The sequence below is a fragment of the Canis lupus genome, chromosome 2 (assembly GCF_011100685.1).
Source record: "Canis lupus familiaris isolate Mischka breed German Shepherd chromosome 2, alternate assembly UU_Cfam_GSD_1.0, whole genome shotgun sequence".
Taxonomy (NCBI): domain Eukaryota; kingdom Metazoa; phylum Chordata; class Mammalia; order Carnivora; family Canidae; genus Canis; species Canis lupus.
In genome coordinates this window covers 66254768-66274841 of record NC_049223.1, presented here as the reverse complement: position 1 = coordinate 66274841, position 20074 = coordinate 66254768, and positions in this window count along the sequence as shown.

The window sequence follows — 20074 nt, the reverse complement described above, 5'->3', positions numbered from 1 at the left end:
GAGATTCTGAGTTGCCATTGAGCTTCCTGGTGATGCTGGCGCTTGCTGCTCATAGACCACCCTTTGGGTGGGGAGGGTATAGATGAAAACTCCTCAGACAGGGTAGAGACAATAATCATCATGGGTCATTTCCATCTCTAAGAGTCCCTGAGTGCTGAGCCTTCAACAAAAAAGACAAAAGTTGAGAAATCTGGTAGGATGTGATTTCCAGACATACAAATTAATCTATTTATGCAAATTCAGAGATCTCTGTGCTGGGAACTGTGATCAAAGGAAGGAGGAGGTATTTGTATTTTCACACCAGAAGAAAAGCAATCCTGGTGGCTGTGATTCTACTAAAATGCTCGGCATATGTACGCTGCATTTCACAACAAATCTGCTCAGTTTGATGCATTTAAAAACCTGTCAAATGCTTTACAAGCAGAAAATACATACCTCATGCAGAACCTGTAGACACTTAAAGCCCCTTGCTGTTAGTCTCAGCAAAATGAGGTCTCTCACTCTCCAACAGCCACTCCATTAGGTGTGTTTCTGAGATACCAGTTTTCCATCTAGATTTCCACCCTGGTGCTCCTCCCCCACTTGGCAACTAGAGAGCTGGAGGAAACTGCCCTCCCCTCTTGAGCTGACCACACTGGCCATTCCTGAAACACCAGATAAAAGGCCAGTTCTTCTTCACCAGAAATCCCTAGATTGAAAACTTCTGGTTGACACAGGGGAGCAAGTCAACAGGAAGGGAGAAGAGGAGGGAATCACATTTGTTGAGCACCTGCTACATGCCAGACAGTGGACCAGACTCATTCCATGCATTTTTCCCTCATGCTCATTGTACAGTGTCACAGGGCTGTAGAGGGTAAAGAAGTTTCCAGATATGCATGGGTTTCAGGGGTGAGTAGAGCATCCATTTCCCAGACTGCTCCCGTGTCCCTCCATACACAGGTCCTGACTTTGACTATGTCCAGAAATCTCCCACTGTGTCTGGAGGGCCAGAACAGACACCAAAGGGTGCCCAGGTCATGGTTGCCTGGCTGCATGAGGAGAATCTAGTGAAGGTGGCTGTAGGCAACCGCTGTTTCCCTTCAGTGTTGTCTGCTCCCAGGGGAGGACTGTAGAGAAGCCCTCACAAAAATCCTTTCCTGGGGCCTGAAGTGCCAAACCATAAGAGTACTCAAGCTCAGACCATAATGCTGCAGCATGAAGGTCCCATTATTAATGCTGCCAATTTCAGGTCTATATCCAGTAGGGAAGGAACAGGTTTTTGTTTGTTTTGGTTTGAGACTAAATTGATAAGTAACAATGCATGTCCTGTGCAGACAATTGCTCGCACTGGCAAAAAATGTCCACAATAAGAACAACAACAACAACAACAACAACAACAATAAAACAATGCCACCATGACCTTTTAGCAATATGGAGGCAATCATTCTTCAGCAGGAATTCATTTTTCTAGCTTTGATGCTTTTTAGTCCTAAGAAATAAAGAAAGCATATACCTTACACTTAATTCACTGTTTTCCCCTTCCAGTTTCTGTTTCCTGGTAAATTAAATAAATGCAATTTATAGGTTTTTCTTACTTTCCTTGCTCCCATGAGCTGTTTTCAAAAGCCTCTCAACTCTCCCCCTACCCTACCTTACAAATTTCGAACTTGGCTCTTCCAGAGGGCTTACATAAATACTGTTGAACCAGATCGGGTATCTTGCACATAGTAGGTGCCCAGTAAATGCTGCGTGGGATTAAACTGAAGCCCTGACAGTTTCTTATCTTGAAGTTAGCCCTATGGAGAACTACAGAATCTGGAGAGTGGGCTGATCACACCTCGTCCCCTAATCTAGTTTGCTCTCTTCCACATTCATTACCGGATTTGTAATGCAAAATCCAACTCCGCTCTGTATCTTCAGAAGAGCTTTTCCACCCTAGATACTGTGTTGGATGAAGCATGGAGTCCAGCCCAGCCTGGATCAGCCATAACAGGCTGCACCTGCCAACACAAGCCCTACAGATCAGATGGAGGGGACCTTCTAATGGGGCCGTCCTGGCAGGGCCGCTTTGTAAGAAAGGAGTCGCATACTTGCAAAATGGGGGCAGAGGGCAAGCACACTACCCAAATCACAAAAATATTCACGAACTGAAATAATCACTGCTTTGTCTTTTTTTTCTTTTTCCTTTCATAAACAGCTCTCAGGTCTTGGTTCTACTCCCTGACCACAGCAGCCCCTAGTGGCAGTAAGCTGGAACACACAGGACTGCTAAAAGATCCCAGAAAGAAGGACTTTAGAATTTAGATAGTTCTAAATATGTCTCCAGATGTTAATAGGAGCCTGAAACATCCTCATGCCCATTCCCCTCTCACCTCACTGATTTTATTTCTTAGGGCCTCAGTTAATCGTAGACTCATACTGACACTGTGGGGCCTGGGGAGGCATTTGGGTCAACCAGCCCCTGGGATGGGGGTGCAGAGCTGGAGATTGGTGAGGACAGGGAGTGACTCTCAGCAAATTCTCAAGTTCACTGGCCCAGTGTGTCTCAGGAAGCTGAGGCCCAGCTCTGACTTGATTTTTGTCCAGAAGAGTTAGCTGTCAAAGAATGAGGGGTAGGCAGGCCAGGTCTCACCCAGGGGCTCACAATCTCTGCTTTTATCCTCACAGCCACACAAGCAGGCCACCAGCCAGGGTACATAGCAGCACCCTTGAGAGAGGGCCCTGCATTAGCAGCAGAGTATCATCTCTCTTGCTGGGAAATGACTTAACAAAACCTGAAACTCCTACCTTGGATGACGGCTTACACAACTTTTCTTAAAGAAAACCTAAATGCCTAAGCTTATTTGAAACAGCATGCCAAAGGTGTCCTTGGATGCCTAACCTCAGGTAATGAATTGATGCAAAGACTACTTTCCCTGAAGAGAGTCTAAATAGTCAAGGCCCTCTGAAATTCCCCTTCCCAGGATCAAAGGCCACTGGGATGCCCCAGCCTCCTCCCAGGTCCGTTTTGGAAGGGCTAGGAAGGAAGGGCGAAGTATTTGTGAGTTCCTACTGAGTCCTGAGGCTCTGCTGGTTGCTAAACCTTAGCTTACTTCAGACTCACACAGAGGAAACCAGCATGTGAAGAATTCCTCTGGGAGGCAATTGACACTTGGAGGAGTGGAATCCTGCCTTCAGTGGACTTCTGCAAATATTTGAATTGATTTTAATACAACTGATGCTGAGTTGGTGGGATTTTAAAAAATTTATTGTTGAAGTATAGCTGACATGAAATGTTATATTAGTTTCAGGTGTGCAACGTAGTGACTCAACAATACTACACATTACTCATTGCTCACGGCTGTAAGTGTTGTCACCATCTGTCACCATGCAACGTTATTACAATATTATTGACTATATTCCCTCTGCTGTACTTTTCATCTCTATGACTTATTTATTTTATAACTGGAAGTTTGTACCTCTGAGATGGGTAATTTCGACATTGATTAATATGCTCCGATAAAGTAGCAGAATAGGTCTTTGAATTAAGCTCAAGAGAAAAAAAAAAAAAAAAAGAAGACCAGCCTTTATACTTCCTGTTTCAAATTTTATCAATGTATGCAGGACAATACCCGCCCCAGGACTTATTACAAGAACTCAGAAGATGTTAAATCACAGGGAAAAGCCCAGAGCTCTGGTCTTGGAGGAAAATGTGAGTTAGTCAGTAAGGGGACAGTAGATCACTTTAACCATGTGTGCTGTTGGGCTTGCTATGGCATGCTTCCCAGCTGTTTGAAGGATGGATGTCAGAGCAGGCAGGATGTGTTCACTTCCAAGCCATGATCAGGAGAGAAGACCTTCCCAAGGGACCTAGGCATTTTAAGAACCCCAGCTCCTCCCCATCATGGTCTGCCTCCCTATCAGCTTGAATGTTAAAGACTGTCCCCTTCCCTTCATTGACCTTCATTGCCCATCATTTGTTCCTCTCAAGTCGCCAAGCCTGAACTGTTTCCACTTCTTCAGCCCACCCTTCATCAGGCTGTATCCACTGACCTGGCTTTGGGGAAATTCAGTATGTTGAGTTCCAAATCCATGAGCCTTCTCCCCCCTTCCTGCAGTTGGCCTGCTTCTCTGATCTGTTTTCCTCCTGGAGGTATGGCTCCTGCTCAAGTGCCCTTTCCTCTTTTTTTTCCTTCCTGTCCCTCAAGCTGACCTCTGTTAAGGGTTAATGCTTTCTGTGGTAACAGAAATCCAATCTTGAAACAAACTCAGTATCCACTTCCCTATCATTCAGTCATACTACAAATACTCATTAAGTACCTACCATCTATCAGACATTCTTCCAGCCTGGCCATACAGCAGTATATACAAAAAAGTTCCTGTTCTTAGGGGTTCTAGTGCAGGGGTTGGCAAACTTTTCTGTAAAGAACCAGTATATTCTTAAATTTTAACAATGCATACAGGACAATGCCTCCAGGGTTTATTACAAAGATCCAGAAGATGTTAAACCCATAGAGAGGAGCTCAGAGTTCTAGATATTGGAGGAAAATGTGAGTTAGTCTGTAAGGGGACAAGACAGTAGGATTATATATATTCTAGACTTTGCAGGCCAGATGGTCTTAGCAGTAATGACATAGCTCTGTTGCTGTAGCTCAAAAGACGCCATAAGCAATGCATAAACATGTAGATGTGGCTGCATTCCAAATAAACTTTATTTATAAAAATGGGCTCTAGGCAGGAGAATTTGGCCTGTGGACCCCTGTTCTAGTGGATTAACAGCACCTCTGATTTTCCTTTGTGCATACATACCTTCTCTACCATCAGTTCATATTGTTTCAGTAACCCTGAGCCTCAGGCCTAAGGGTGGTCATGTAACCCAGGCTCAGAGTCATGGGGATTGTCTCATGGATGAGCACAAGAGCAATAAGCTGATGAGAATCAATCTTGGTTCCTTTTCTGGAACTGCTGACCTTTTCCTGTCGGTATTTCTAAGTTATAGAATAAAGCCTTGGTGCCATTTTTGCCCTAACACAGGAAGAACATACTTGACAATGAAACCATCCAGAAGGAGAGCAGAAAGAAGAATCCTCATGACATCCATGACATCTTTTGAGCACCTGGCTTTAACATGCAACCATGTATGAAGCCACATGTGTCCCTGTAAGTTCAGTTACTGGAGTCCATAAAATGTCCTCTCTTCTCCATTTTTGTTCTTAAGCCACTTGAGTTAGAGTTCTATCACTTATAACCAGAGTCCTGACCAATACAAAAACCACTCTTAAGCACCCTTTCTGCTTCCTCTGTATACTTTCCCTGGAAAATTTCAACCACCTCCATGAATTTCTGCTGTCACCTCTAAGTAGATGATCCTCCTATCTTTATTTCAGGCCCTGACTTTAGCACTAGCCTTATATTACCTACTGCCTATTAGACATTTCTGCTGAGATATCCTACAAGTATAACATGTCTAAAGCTCAACTCAGTGGAACCTCCACTCATCCTAACATCCTCCCCTATATTTCATAATCATACTAAAAATAATAACACCAACTGAGTTACTACTCTGTGCAAGGCCCTATGGTAGCATTGCATATACATTATTTTTAACTTTCCCCACTAGCATGCAAGGCAGATATTGTAAGCCCCTCGATACAGATAAGGAAGCTAGATCTCAGAGCCTAAACTCATTTGTTAGTGAGTGACTGAGCTGCAGTTGAACTTCAGGCCAACTGTCCCAAAACCTTCCTCCTCTATTATGCCAGGTTGGCCACCTTCCTGTTTGGTTAATAGCACCACCACCCAATCAGGTGTCCAATCCAGGAACTTCAATATCCCATTGGTCACTAGGACCCAGTAACTCTTCTTCCAAACTGTCTTCTTTAGCTTCTTCTTTCTATATATATAGCCTTTGTCTTGGTGGAAGTTCTCACTCCTGAGATAATACAATAGCTTTTCAAATGTCCTTTCTTTCCCCAGGTCCTTCCATTCTACTCCAGTCCACACTACATTTCATTACATTATAAATCCAAACCCCCAATGAACAAAAATTTTAAAAATCTCTGCATCTTAAACTTCCCTTCTCAGGAATCAACAGAACAGTTCCTCCATCACCCAAGCACCTTAGTTTGTAGTCAAGGCCAGTTTCTTTCCTTTAAAGAAAAATACTTTATTTATTTGAGAGAAAGAGAGACAGGGGGAACATGAAAAGAGGAGGAGCAGGCCCCCTGCCAAACAGGGATCCCCATGTGGGGCTCAATCCCAGGACCTTGGGATCAATCTGAGCTGAAGGTATACGCTTAACCAACTGAGCCACCTAGATGCCCCCCCACCTTTTTTTCCTTTTAGAGTGGGGAGGATCAGGGAGAGAGAGAGAGAATCTTAAGCAGGCTCTATGGTTAGCATGGAGCCTGATGAAGGGCTCCATCTCACAACCCTGTGATCATGACCTGAGCCTAAATCAAGAGTCAGACACTTACCCAACTGAGCTACCCAACTATCTTCTTTCTTTCTTTTTTTAAAACTGCTTTATTGAGGTATAACTGATATACCAAAAAAATGTATGTATTTAATGTGTACAATCTGATGAGTTTGGACATATGCATACACACAAGAAACCATCATCACAATCCAGGTAATAGACATGTCCATTACTTCTAATGGATTACTTTCTTTGTGTCCTTTTTGTGTATGTGGCAAAAATGTCTAATCTGAGCTCTATCTACCCTCTTAACAAATTTCACATTTTTAGGTACATAGTACAGTATTGTTAAATATAGGCACTATGTTCAATTTGTAAAAAATTTAAGTTATATATGTTGAATAACTTCTAGAAATCGGTTGTGCAACATAGTCAAGGCCAACTTCAATCTAGCCCATGACCTACCTTTTTAATCTTCTCTTGCATTGACCCACCATTTAATATATTCTCAATCTAGCCACTGATTCCAGAATATAACAAGTTTAATCTCTTTTTCTAGAGCTATTGGGCCGCTTCAGCTTGCAATAATCCAATTTGCTATCTGACTTTCCTTAAGTCCCTTTTCAATTTCCAGTTCTTCTGCAAAGCTCTCCCAAATTCTTGAAACTACTCTTTCCTCCACACCTTCCTAATTCATTTGTCTCTTGGAGTTGTTGTCTTATTTCATTAGTTAACACATACACTTCCCTTTTTAACTACATACATTTCCCTAATTAAGCAGTAAGCTCCCAGAGGTCAGGTGTGTTTTATTTACTCATTCTGTTTTTCCATAATTCCTAGCACATTTCTTCTCAACTTTAGTTGCACATTAGAGTCTCCAGTGAAGCCTTTTAAAAAGTACAAGTACCATGTCCCCCAACCAGAGATTTGATTTAATTGGTCTGATGTGAGGCCCAGGCCCACGGGATTCTGATATGCAGCCAGGCTGGGGAACTAGTGGTCCAGCATATCAGTTGCTCAGAAAATGGTTGGCAGGTATTTGATTGATTGGCTTGAGTCAGGATGTGCCCAAATCTCATGGTTAATTGCCCCAAGTTTATTTGGCTTAATAAATATTGTTTGGGGTTGAGGATGATAATGGCATTGATGAGGACGATGATGAAAGTTATGATGATACAAGCCTGAAACAAATTCCCTCTGTGTTCTACTTGCAGCACCAGGCAACAGTTCCCCAACAAGAAATCAGGTCAGCCCCAGTTCAATCTCTGCAAATTCTTTTCTTCCCTAATAGGTGCCTTGTGCCTTCACAGTCACTCCTTTCAGGGCTCTTTGCAAGACAACAGGCTTCCTGCATCAGTGGAGCAGACTCACTGGGAATAACCCAGTTCCTCCTCATCCCCAAGGCTGCAGTTTATAAAAAGCTTGGTTAATTTTTCATTCTGAGGAACTTTTGGACCCATCTAAGTTCTTTTCTTAATGAGGCCTGGCTCCAGGGAATGGGTAGGGGCACAGACCTTTAGTCTATGGCCTAAAACATTCTTAGGAGGAGAGGAGTTTGCATTAATGGCTGTTGCCAGTTGTTTAGAGACATTTGTTAATGAGGCTGGTGTCATGGCTCCAACCCCTCATAGAGTAATGAACTTTGTCCATTCTGTGAGTGGAACCTACCCCTGATCTCACACGGCATCTTACAAATGCCTTCAGATATTCCTATAGATGGTAAGAGAGTGTGGAGGATGGTTGGTTATTGCTGGACTGGAGAAAGTGTATGTCTCTATGAAGCAGTCCCCACAGTTACAGCCTAAGTATCAGGACATGGGGGCTGTTTCTGCCATTTTATGGCAGAGGTGATTAGGGACTTTTCCTGATTAGAAATCAAATGAGATCTAAGATGCAAAAATTGAACATGAATTTATTTCTTCTATAGTCCAACTTCCATTTTAAGCCAGAAGAAACCAGGACAGTCTGAGCAGATTAGAAACAGAGGGTCTTGGGCAGTGCTTATTTTGGGACCATGTGGAGAACATGTCAGCAAATTGAGGAGATATAGGGGTTAGGAGTATAAGATCTGGAGTCAGACTGCCTGTGTTCAAACCCCACACTGACCTTTGACAATTGACTTCATGTTAGCCTTCAATTTCCATATTTGTAAAATAGAATAAAAATAGTAAGTAATAGTAACAATCCTAGAATGTTCTGGGTCAGGGCAGAAAGAAATAATTGTGGGAACTGTGGCACTGAAGGGCCTCTATTATGTGATAATAACATTGACCCAAATCCTTGTTCCCTGTAGCCTGCCTTCTGTTTAGCACACTCTTCGATTAGGAGAATCAGCTTCTCATCAACTTGGCCAATGGAAGGTAATAGCAACTTTTTGTCCTCAGCCCACAGGATAGACCATTAATAGTAATGAGGATCCAGTCATAAAAGCAAAGGTCAGTCCAGGTCTTCAAAGCAGAAGCAATTTGATATGGGGAAACTGTGATACAGATAATGCAAGAACCAAGATGCCAAACAGAGGACAGTGCAGTGAGCCAAAATTTAGCAACAATGGCAAGTCACCATCACCTGAGCGCTAAAAGGACAATGGGAAGAGATGGGTCCACAGAGTGCAGAAGCCAGGCCTCCAGGTAGAAGCTAAAACCATGTCAGGGGCTGCTGGGAAGTATCTGGAACAATGGAGGGAGGGACTGCGTGGTGGATGCTGAAATAGAGGAGACACGGCCACTGCTAGAGATACCCATAAGCAGAGGGATGTGGGAAGAAGAAATATCCTGGCCTTTCTCCTCCTTTCATCCCACCCAGGTAGCAAGGGAGTCTGGGAAATGTAGTTTCCAATGATGCCATATGGGATAGAGAATGTAGGAAATAGATCTGGGAGAAACAGGTAGCTAAAGATCAGAGCCTCCTTCCTCATTTCCTATTGCACTTGTTTTCCCTGGAGCCAGCACAGAATTTTGTTTCATTGGGTGAATTAAAATACAAAAGGGCATCTTTCACTTGGGAAGTGTCAGAAGGCACCGGGTAAACTGGATTAGAAGGATCCTGGAAACACACTACATACCCAGGGCTGCTCTGTTAGAATACAGAATACTACAGAAAGCAGAAAGGCAAACACTGCTGGGATTTGGGGAATTAGATTTGCTTGTTGTCTTTAATTTTTTTTTCTGACAAGTGCCTCAGTTCTTTTTATTATTAATCTGGGATTTTTCTTTCATGTTCTCCATACATCTTTGGAAGATTAGTTTAAACCAAATCTGTAGGTTCCCAAGGGGCTAATCCATTTTACTGACTCTTTGAACAAAGGACAATTATTATTTCTTATCAACAGAAAAGCACAACTTTCTGAATTAAGAGTGCAAAAAGTTCCCCGCCTTCTCAGCCATCTGGAGGCTTGAGACATGGCTAGTGATCTCAGCATAGACCGAGTTTCCTGTGGGACTGCTAACATGGTGATAAGGGAGGAGAGAGAATGGCCTTTGCCACAGCAGGTGATGACTTTAGGACCTCAGGCCATTACCTTCCCTTGCCCTCCTCCCACCTCAATTCTGTGAAAAGCGCAGGTTTCCCCTCAGCCAATGGGTAAATCCGTGATGGGGAGCAGAAGTGAGTCTTCCACTTTTTGTCTGAAGCTCAAGGACTAGAGCCTTCCAGCAAAAAACAAATCTTGGCTGAGGCTGCCCAGGGGCCACTAAGAGACACAGCTAGTGCTAGAGATACCAAGTAAGTAGAGAGATAGGAAAAAATGCCCTCTTTTTCTCTTCCTGCCCTCCAATCCTGGAGGAAGAATAAAAATGAAGACTTTAAAGTAATACAAACTTAGGGCACCTGAGTGGCTCAGTCTGAGTAAGCATCTGACTTGATTTCAACTCAGTTCATAATCTCAGGTTTGTGAGATTGAACCCCACATCAGGCTCCATGCTGTGTGTGTGTGTGTGGAGCCTGCTTAAGATTCTCTCTCTCTTTTTCCTTCTGCTCCTCCCCCTTCCTCCCTCTCTAAAAATAAAATAAATAAAAATTTAAAATCCACAAATGCAGAGCCTGAATGTCTGGCCTTTTAACAAATGTCCCATCCCTTAACATTCCCTCTCCCCGCCGACCCCGTCCCCCCACACCACAGTATCCTGATGCTGTTAGAATATGTCTAGTACTAGGAAGTTCACTGTCCCTCCATCCCTTTGGTGGCTGGTCCAACCATTATACTCCTTCCTTTCCCTGAACCAAATTTGTCCACTGGCTTTCAGAAAAGAAGGGCTCAGTTGGCTTCCCTGCCTGGAAACATCTCATAGACTGACCCCTAACTCTCTAGTATCTTCTTTTATCCTGGTTAAAAAAACTATTGAGCACCATGTTCCACTCTGGTTTTATATCTTTACCTGCTAAGTATTTGAGCCAGATTTATCCAAAATTGTCACAGTGTATGAATTGATGATCTTCGGCAGATACCGTCAGCATCCACCCATATCCTTCCCTCTCCTTCTTTCAGGGCACACCAGCCCTACTTCCATGGTCAGTGCATGCATTTCTGGTCCTAAGGACCTTGTTCCTTGGAACCCCTTTGTTCAGCCAAAGCAAGTAAAAAGTGCTGAGGAATGAACACTCCTGAGGAGGGGTCCTCAAGCAAAGAGGGATGGAGGGGGTGTAGAGCCACAGCAGGCTCTCCTACACCACCCTTGGGTGGGATGACGAGCCTGTGTTCTATCTGGCTGCAAGGGTCCCCAGTGGGATTAAGCTTCAGTTCACAGTGGTAGCTAGTATCCTAAGTCATCCTTTACTGGCTGCTTTTCCTTTCCTGTCTCACTTCCCCACTCTTATTCTCCATCTTCCAGGAATCAGGAGTCTCTCTCTCTCAGTAAATGCTTTTGGGAAGCCCAAATTAAAACACAGCCAACATGCACAATAATCTCCACACTCTGAGGCTTTTCCCAAATGTATTTAACCCTTTTCTCACTGTTCATCTTAGGGGCCAGGGTTCCAGAGAATACTCTTGGGAAGCCCTGTTCTAAATTCTAGGCAGCACACACATCTGCCACAGTGTTGTTGAGAGGAAAGAAGTTGAGGATGGATGCTTGAGGCAGGAATGATGCTGGCCAGTGAATATTCAGCCACCTAGAAATGCCTGAAATTAAGGCTTTTCAGGGACAGAGCCCAGTCTGCCAGAAAGTGGCCAAACGTGGTCATTAAATAGGTTCATCTGTTATTATAGGACCTTCCTTGAATTACTGCTCTCACACTTAAAGTGCAGTGTATGGATTAGGCTAATTCCTAGAAAATTCACACTTCATGAAAAAATTATATTTTCACTGTCTGTGAGGGAACTAACCCTCTTGCTCTGCTTCTATCTGTAAGGAAATGGTACCAATCTCCTCCAGCTGCGAGGCGAAGAGGCAGAGACACCCCAGGATTGGGAAATTATGTCAGGAAATTCAACATTTGAGATGAATGGAAAATGGCTGGGGAGTTTTTTTCAACAACTTGGCTTGAGCAGGATTGATTTCAGGACTGAGAAGCATTCAAGCAATGCGGTGCCTGCAGTGTTATAAAATAGGATCATTTTATAGTTGGAAAATCTAAGGTGTGCCCTACCATCAAAGCACAGGCATTTAATAATGTTGGTTGAGAATGTGGAAGCAGTGAGGGGGGAAATCAACCATGAAATGCTCAGTCAAACCCACATCTGGAGTCTGGACCATCACAGAAGCAAAGGGAGACATCCTCTAGATTTTGACATGAAGTGGGAGACTTAATTTTGCCCTAGAAGGACTGAAATGTTCTCTCTGGGACACTTCACAATGCTCTCCCAGGAAATCTCCATGGTGTTCCATGGCAGACACAGAAATGCCGTCCAAGCCTGCATACATACCCTTAGGCCTCCACCAACCAATGGCTTCACATTTGGCATTTGATGGTCCATCATATATGTGATGGAATATAACATTTAAAAGATGAATGTTCCCAGTGTTCCCTGACCCCCTACCTACTAATGAACATTCTGGCTGAGCCTGTTCCCTATCCTCTGAGAAGGGCACCACTCAGCAGTCCAACTCTTTAGACTCATGAACACAGAATCTGGAGAAAGGGAGAGGGAGGAAAACACAAGAAGTCTTGGGGAGGCAGGGCTAAGAGGATGAAGATTTTCAGGGTGGTTTGGAAAATAATAAGTTTGGAGTGCTACAGCACATGAGCAAAGCCAGGGAGAGAAAAAATAAAAATATGTTAAGGATGACTGAGGTCAGCATGTGCTCTCCTTGACATATGAAAAATATAAATCAAGGCTAGGAGTGCCTGCTTTGAAATTACTCTTGATTGTGGTTTCTCTGGACGTTTAACCCACAGCTGGCACTGGGTTTTGTGGGTCATGGCTTAAAGCACTGCATAAATGTACCTCTAAACCCTGAGCTTATAAATAAATCCACCCACCCACAAAAGGTATGGCTAATGACCAATAAAAATGGATGTTGGGGCCTCCAGCCTAGTTTACAGCTAAGTGCCTTGGATCTTCTCTCTCCCCCCATCCTGTTCCTCTAATCTTTTACTGTTGAGTCTTTTCTTGACTTTTGACTTTCAACAATTTTCCCATTTTTGGCCCTGCTCTTCCTTCTTGAACTTGAGCACAGAAGTTGAATTCCCTGGTATTGATACTTGCTGTCCCTAGGAAACAGCTTTTTTCTCCTTCTGGCTCTCTCCTATTCTAAGCCTCCAGCGTGAGCACCAGCCCAGACTAGCTCCAGTCCCTGGGTCACCGTGATACCTGTTATTAGCTGGGCTTGCTCCACGCCTCACCCTGCTTTTGAGGGATCATTAGATAGTGTAGAACATGGCTGTTTCCCCAACAGCCTGTAACTACTGACTGTAGTACTCTAACTTCTGTAACTACTCAAGATCCCAGATAGGTCTGGTCTATCAAGGTGTCCTCCCCACTCCTATTCCAGCACCTTGTCTAGAGCAAGGGCTTATCAAGTAGCTGTTGATTCCCAGACACAGGATCATCTTTAGATCTCAGCCTGGGGAAAATGCCAATAACAACTGTGACACTATGAATTTACCATGGATATGTTTACATGTGTTAACAGATATTCCAGAAAGCCAGAGAGGCTCCTGGAGAAATTAGAAATTGTAGGAAAGAGAGATGATATTTTCTGGTCAACAGTCAATGCACTAATGACTGAACAAAGTCAATAGCTCATGACATCTTCATGACCTTACCTCACTGAATTGCTGTCCCTCCTTTTGCTTTAAAAGGTTGCTCCTTTCCTGACTCAGCTGATTTTTTTCCAGCTGGACTGCACTTTCTCTGGTTTCCTAGACTCTTGCCCTTTGTAGCCCCTTACCTCTAATCTCCTCCTCCTCGTTACACCTAGAACTTGGAGCTATATAGAAACCAGATTTCCTTAGGTCTGTGATGAAATCTTGAATTGTTTCTGATTGGATTATTCACTTTTCCTGTTTTTATTTGCTTTTCAAAAAAGTTGTTTTTAGTATGATAAGTAAACCCTCTGCTGGGCTCTAGAAACATAGTGGCAAACCCTGACATCGAAGTTCCAACACACTTGGGAAAAGAGACAAGATGGTAGAAAATTACAAAATGCTATTTTGGTGGGGCTGGAATGTTGCAGAAGCAGAGAGAAGAGCCACACAACCTACTTGGGGCTGAAGTTCTGTGTGTAGTGGTGGGTAATGAGGGAGGCAGGGGTAGAAGTGAAAAAGCCTTTCAGGAAGAGGCAATGTCTGAGTAGATATTAAAGGATAGAATAGCAGGTAAGTTAGTCCAGTAGAGAAACAAAAGGATAGTATTCTAATCTTCCTGAATTCTCTGATTTGAGTGCTCTTTGATTCTTCTTTACCTGATACATACATATACTTCCCCCCAAAGCCCAGCTCAGACACCACCTCTCTAGGGTCTTCCTGACTCCTTGACCCCTCCTCAGCTTCTGAGACTTAGCTCTCCGGTTTCCTTATGGTACTTTTGAACCCAATGCAAAAAACTTCTCCCACTACATTATTATTATGTACCCATGAACCTGTTTCCCCAGACAAATGGAAATACCCTGAGTCTTATTCATCTTAGTAGCCACTGGGCCTACCACAGTACCTGGAACCTACTCAAAAGGTGCTTATTGAGTTTAAATAATCAAATCTTAAGACAGCTTACCGTGTTATAGTGCTTTTGCAAGTATCAGTTTGGATAGTGGTTGGTGCCTATTAGAGAGTGTATTAGGGTATAGTAAGCTATGATTCTGTAATAAAATCTTAACCAAACAAAGGTTTATCCTGTACTTAATTTATTTCTTGCTCATACCACGTGATCATTCAGGCTAGCCTGTGGTAGGAAAGGGAGGGAAAGGAAAAATTCTTCTTCACATACTTACTCCAGGACTCAGTATGGTGGAGGCTTCACCATTTGGAATACCATCTTTTTTTTTTTTAAGATTTTATTTATTTATCCGAGAGAGACAGAGAGAGAGAGAGAGAGAGAGGCAGAGACACAGGAAGAGGGAGAAGCAGGCTCCATGCAGGGAGCCCGACGTGGGACTCGATCCCGGATCTCCAGGATCACACCCCAGGCACTAAACCGCTGAGCCCTGGAATGCCATCTTGAATGTGGCCAAAACAATGGAAGAGCTATCTAGAGGGTTTTACCCTTGCTCTTCCAAGCATCAGTTTATGTTCACATGTCACTTCCATTTAAACCTATTAACCAAAGTTGTAAGAGAATTGCAAAAACTCCCTGATAGCCAGGGAGTCGTGAGTGGAGGAGGTAGGAAGGCACAGATGGAGTGTTTGGTGAGACCACTGACTCTGCTACAGGTAGAAACTAAAATCCCCACCACCTTTTCTTCACCAGATGAGGAAAATAGGCACCACTGGAGGAAAGTCACCAACCCACATGCCTAGCCTGAGATCCCATTGTCCCAGCTCCAATTAATTCACAGAGAAATTGTGAAGTCTGAAACCTTAGGAAACATGTTATATTCATATTTCCTTGGAAATGATAACACTGCTCAGATCTGACTGGTCTCTGGCCTTCTCTAGGATAGCCACTGTCTCCATTAGAAAAGCTCCATCTTAATGCAGGTGCTAGAGCCCCAGTGAGAAGCGTTTCTCGGTCACTGCATCCACCAATGTCCAGTGGAACTCTGCCCCCATGGACTCCACTTTGCATACAGTTGCAAATGCAATTTTGTGGAGTCATGCTCTTTACATTCTTGATTTTCAGATTTTCCTCTGCTCATCCTCATTCTCCTCTCTGGTGCCAATGCCTTAAATACTGCCATGTTTTCATATTGCAGTTTAATCAAATAGCTCATCTCTTGAATTGTTGTTACCAAGGGCTTCAAATAAATAACTTTTGGTAATTGTTTTCAAAGTCTTTCCAACCCTCCCTGTGACTCCTCTCCCACCTTCTATTGTCCTCTCCATCTTCTTTCCATTCCTAGCTTGGACTCATTTATGAAAGTCGTTTGAATCTGCTTTCTGCTTGGGTCTATTAATACAATGCATTTCCATGCTATTGCCTTCATTAATTCTACTTGTGCTGCCGACTTCAACTCAGGAGATATCCATCAATCTACACATTAGCTTTTTGGAAGGGAAGGGAAGAGGCTTGGCTAGCAGTGGGAGTTCGCACTGCCTCTACTGATCTACTTTCTTCACTACCTCTCAAGTACAGTTGATAGTTTTCATTCGCATGGGTTTCTCCTTCTGACTATGAACTCCCCTCTGGCTATCTCCCTCATGTCTTCTCTGTGCTATGATACAGGGCCTGCTGGCCGCGGCTGCTCACAGGCCTGCCTGGCTGGCTGGTCCATTCCCATCCTCCTCCTGCTTGGCTCTCCCAGAGACTCAATCTGCAGGGGCAGAAGACCAGAGGCCTCTCAGCAACCATGTCACATGAGAGGTCTGACCATCTCTAAAATGGATTTTGGTCCCTTCATCATGTACTTGTCTCCCCCCACAGCTGTCTTTCCTTAAAAATTGAGGGAAACCTGGAAGTCTCTTGGATGCTGAGGACACTTCCTGAGGGAAATAAAGCCATTTGGGTTTGATCTAAAAAGGTGTCTAGCTCATCAGAGGGACCAGGACTAACACAGACCCTCTGCTCCTTCTGAATTTAGAGGGTGACCATTCTGAGTAGGGACATGGGGGGGTGAGGGTGGAGAGGAGTAGTTTCTGATGGGTGGGTAGGTGCATTATGTGTATGTGTGCATGTGTGTGCATGTGTGTGTATGTGTGTGTGTGTGTGTCAGAGAGAGACAGAGAGGAATGCAGAGACAAAAACACAGAGAATCACACATTCTTCAAGAACTGGGAGATTAAGACCCCAGACCCCAGCTTGTGTTTAGGCAAACCTCTCTCTCCTTTGAGCCTCTGTCTCCCCTCCAGTTAGCTAAGCAGTCCGAATTGGGTGTCTTTAGTAGTCCCTGCCCACTCTGAGCTTCTGTGGTTTTGTGAATGAATGCTGACTTAAAGTCATAGTTTGACCATTGGCAATTATCTCAACTTCTTATGCTTTTTAAAGAAATTCTAAATGAGGGATAATAATCCCAATTCAGGAAACTGTTGTGTTAATAAAGTAGATTAAAGATGTGAAATCATTTTAAAAGCTTAATGGTACTTTAAAAATGAGAGATCCTTGGGCAAGTAACAGTAAAATGTGGATAACAACCACATGTGCTCATCGAGCTCTTGTGAGAAGTAAATGAGGTTGTCAGGCAAAACTCATGAAACAGTGTCTGGCACATGGAAAGCACTAAATAAGTATCATTATTTATATGCTTCAAGATGCTTATAGGATAGTGTGGCAGAGGGACCTCCCTGTGCTGAGACCATGATTCAGGGACTGATCTGCAAGAAGAGGTGTATGCAAGGGAGGCCTAGGTCTGGAAGAGCATTTACCTCCTAGCCTTGCCCCATGCACTGGGTGGGGGGAGAGTGGGGGTATCTGGTGAGGGCCTTCTTTCCATTTAGGAAACAACACAGCATGGCTCTGACACAGTGGGGGCATTTGGGTCCTCAGAGTGTTAGGAAGCTCTGAAGTCAGCACCCCAGGCAGGTCATTACAGCAAGTCCACAATATGGACTGTGCTACCTCACAGCAGATGAGGAATACCCAAGGCCCACAGTAACATCTTCTCCATGTCTGAGCTCTGCTTTCTTCTGTGTTCACTCTCAGCCAGACACTCTCCTTGCAATATCATAAATGGCATCTGGAAGCTTGAAGCTAAAAAAGGTCTGTGGACCTCACCATCCAAGAAGGAGAAATTCTCATTTTTCCCTTCGTTCTAGGGAACTTGACTGGCCCAACTTGGGTCATGTCCCCATCCCAAACCTCTCAGAGCACCATGGAAATTTGACTCATATAAGCCCAACCTGGGTCCCAGCCTCACCCATAGAAGTAATTGTTGGGGTCAGCATGAACTGCCTAGATCCTGGGCTAAGAATAGAGTGAGTGGTGGTCTCCTAAAAGGTGCTAGAGACTTGAAATGATGGGTTTGCTTCTAGGTTTTTCTGGTTTTCCTCATGACTGACTCCAGTAGCCCGAGGCAGTCCTAGGAAGAAAAGTTAAAGGTATAGATGAAAGTCACGCTCAAACAAGCAACAACAGGGACCTGGGCAGAGTACTGACAACACTTCCTAGTGTTGTCACTAGGCTTGTTTCTCTACACCATGTGTCCCTGTCCTCAGTTTGTCAATTCAGATGTTAACATGTTGTCTTTGCTTAGAGTGAGGACACTTGGCTCTAAAATCCTCTCGTCAGAGAAAACGGAGGAATTTGATTAGTGTGGTAGTGCCATTATGATCACTTCCCAAAGAACTCCTTTGGTTGCCAAGCCAAATGTCCTCTCTGCACAGAGTGGCCTCATCATTTCCTAAATGATCCTGCTATGCAGATGATCTCTGATTTACCAATTGCAGAAGCAAAGAGACACACAATTGAAACGGATGCAGCAGAAGGAACTTGGCTTTCCTGTCTCTTCTACTGCATGCCTGAGAGAGAGCTTCCTGTTGGTGGGGGCAGGGTACATGTTACAGACTGGCAAATGTGACCCTCGTGTGCCACACTGGCACTTTCTCCTCAGGACACCCCTCCTGCCCTGGGGAACAGAGTGATGTGTCAGAACCAACCAGTTTCTGTCCCCCATAGCTTGTTGGCTCTGCTGCAGTGGGATTGTCGTAAGCCCTGCTTTTCCTTGGCTAGACTCCTGTGATTGCTAATGGGTTCTTCCCAGCGCTGCCCTAATTGTTTCTACAACAAACTGTTCTCCCATCACCAATTGTATCCAAACCATTGGTGGTCTCCAACTGTGTTTGGAGATGCAGACAGTGAAGTACCTGACAATTTTCCAAACAGTTGTCAGCCCTAGTTAGACAGTTGCTTGCTGTCTCCCTCAACCAAACTAAACCTTATCTTCAGGTCTCTGGGTGATTTCCCCAACCAGGAACACCCTGTCCAGTCCCCATCAGATTCCTGGCCCCTGCTTGTCCAGGTCATTGGTAATTTCCAGAATCATCTTCATCTCTGCCAACCATCATTCACCTCTCCCTTTTTTATTTATTTTTTTAAGATTTTATTTATTTATTCATGAGAGAACAGAGAGAGATTGAGAGAGAGAGGCAGAGACACAGGCAGAGGGAGAAGCAAGCTCCATGCAGGGAGCCCCACGTGGGACTTGATCCCAGGACTCCAGGATCACGCCCTGGGCTGAAGGCAGACACTTTAACTGCTGAGCCACCCAGGTGTCCCATCTCTCTCCCTTTTTTAAATGAAAGGATGGATATAGAGAGTGAAGAATCGGGTAAATGAATGAGTGAATGAATGAATGAGCTCACATCTAACCTTACATTCTGTCCTCCAGCATTTTATGGTATTCTCTTTGGCACTTTTAAGTCATCTCTCTAGTAATACCATGATCCTCCAATAGGAGGAAAGACCTATTGTTTTCTATTTCTTTTATGACTTGGGTCACAGAACTGGGCCACCATTGGCCTTTTTGAGAGCAGTCTGTGCATCAATCAATGCAGAATCATGGGCATAGCACTAAGTTGGAATTCAGGGTACTAATCCTCCCCTGCTATTCTCCGGGTGACATTAGACCAGTTTGGAGCTTTGTAGGCCTCAGTTCTCTAATCTGTGAAGTGAAGGGACTGGGCTGAGAGATTAGGCTCTGGGCTTTCCCCTATCTACCATCTGGGTAACCTTGGGCAGTTTGCATGATTTCCCCAAGCAAACAGGGAGAACCATGTCTACCTTGTAAGCTGTTTGAAGGACTTAATGATATGACGTACATCAGGTGCTTAGCCCATAGTTAATAATTATATTCTCTAAATTCCCATCCATATTCTGACACAGACTATCTACTCCAGATGCTGTATTAGAGAAGGAACTTTGCAAATGATAGAACCCTGTCTCTTCTGTTAAGATTTTTACATTCTATGCAAATTGTCTTTAAAGAAATGCAAGTCCAATAAGCACATGAAAAGATGTTCTGCATCACTAAACATTAGGGACAAATCAAAACCACAAAGAGATACCACTTCACACTTACTAGAATGGTCTTAAAAGGGAATGAATGTCTGACACATGCCTTGAGGACATTGTGCTAAAAGACTGTCCAGTCACAAAAAACCAAACACTATATGATTCCGCATCTCTGATGCACCTAGATTAGTTAAATTCACAGAGACAGAAGGTAAAAT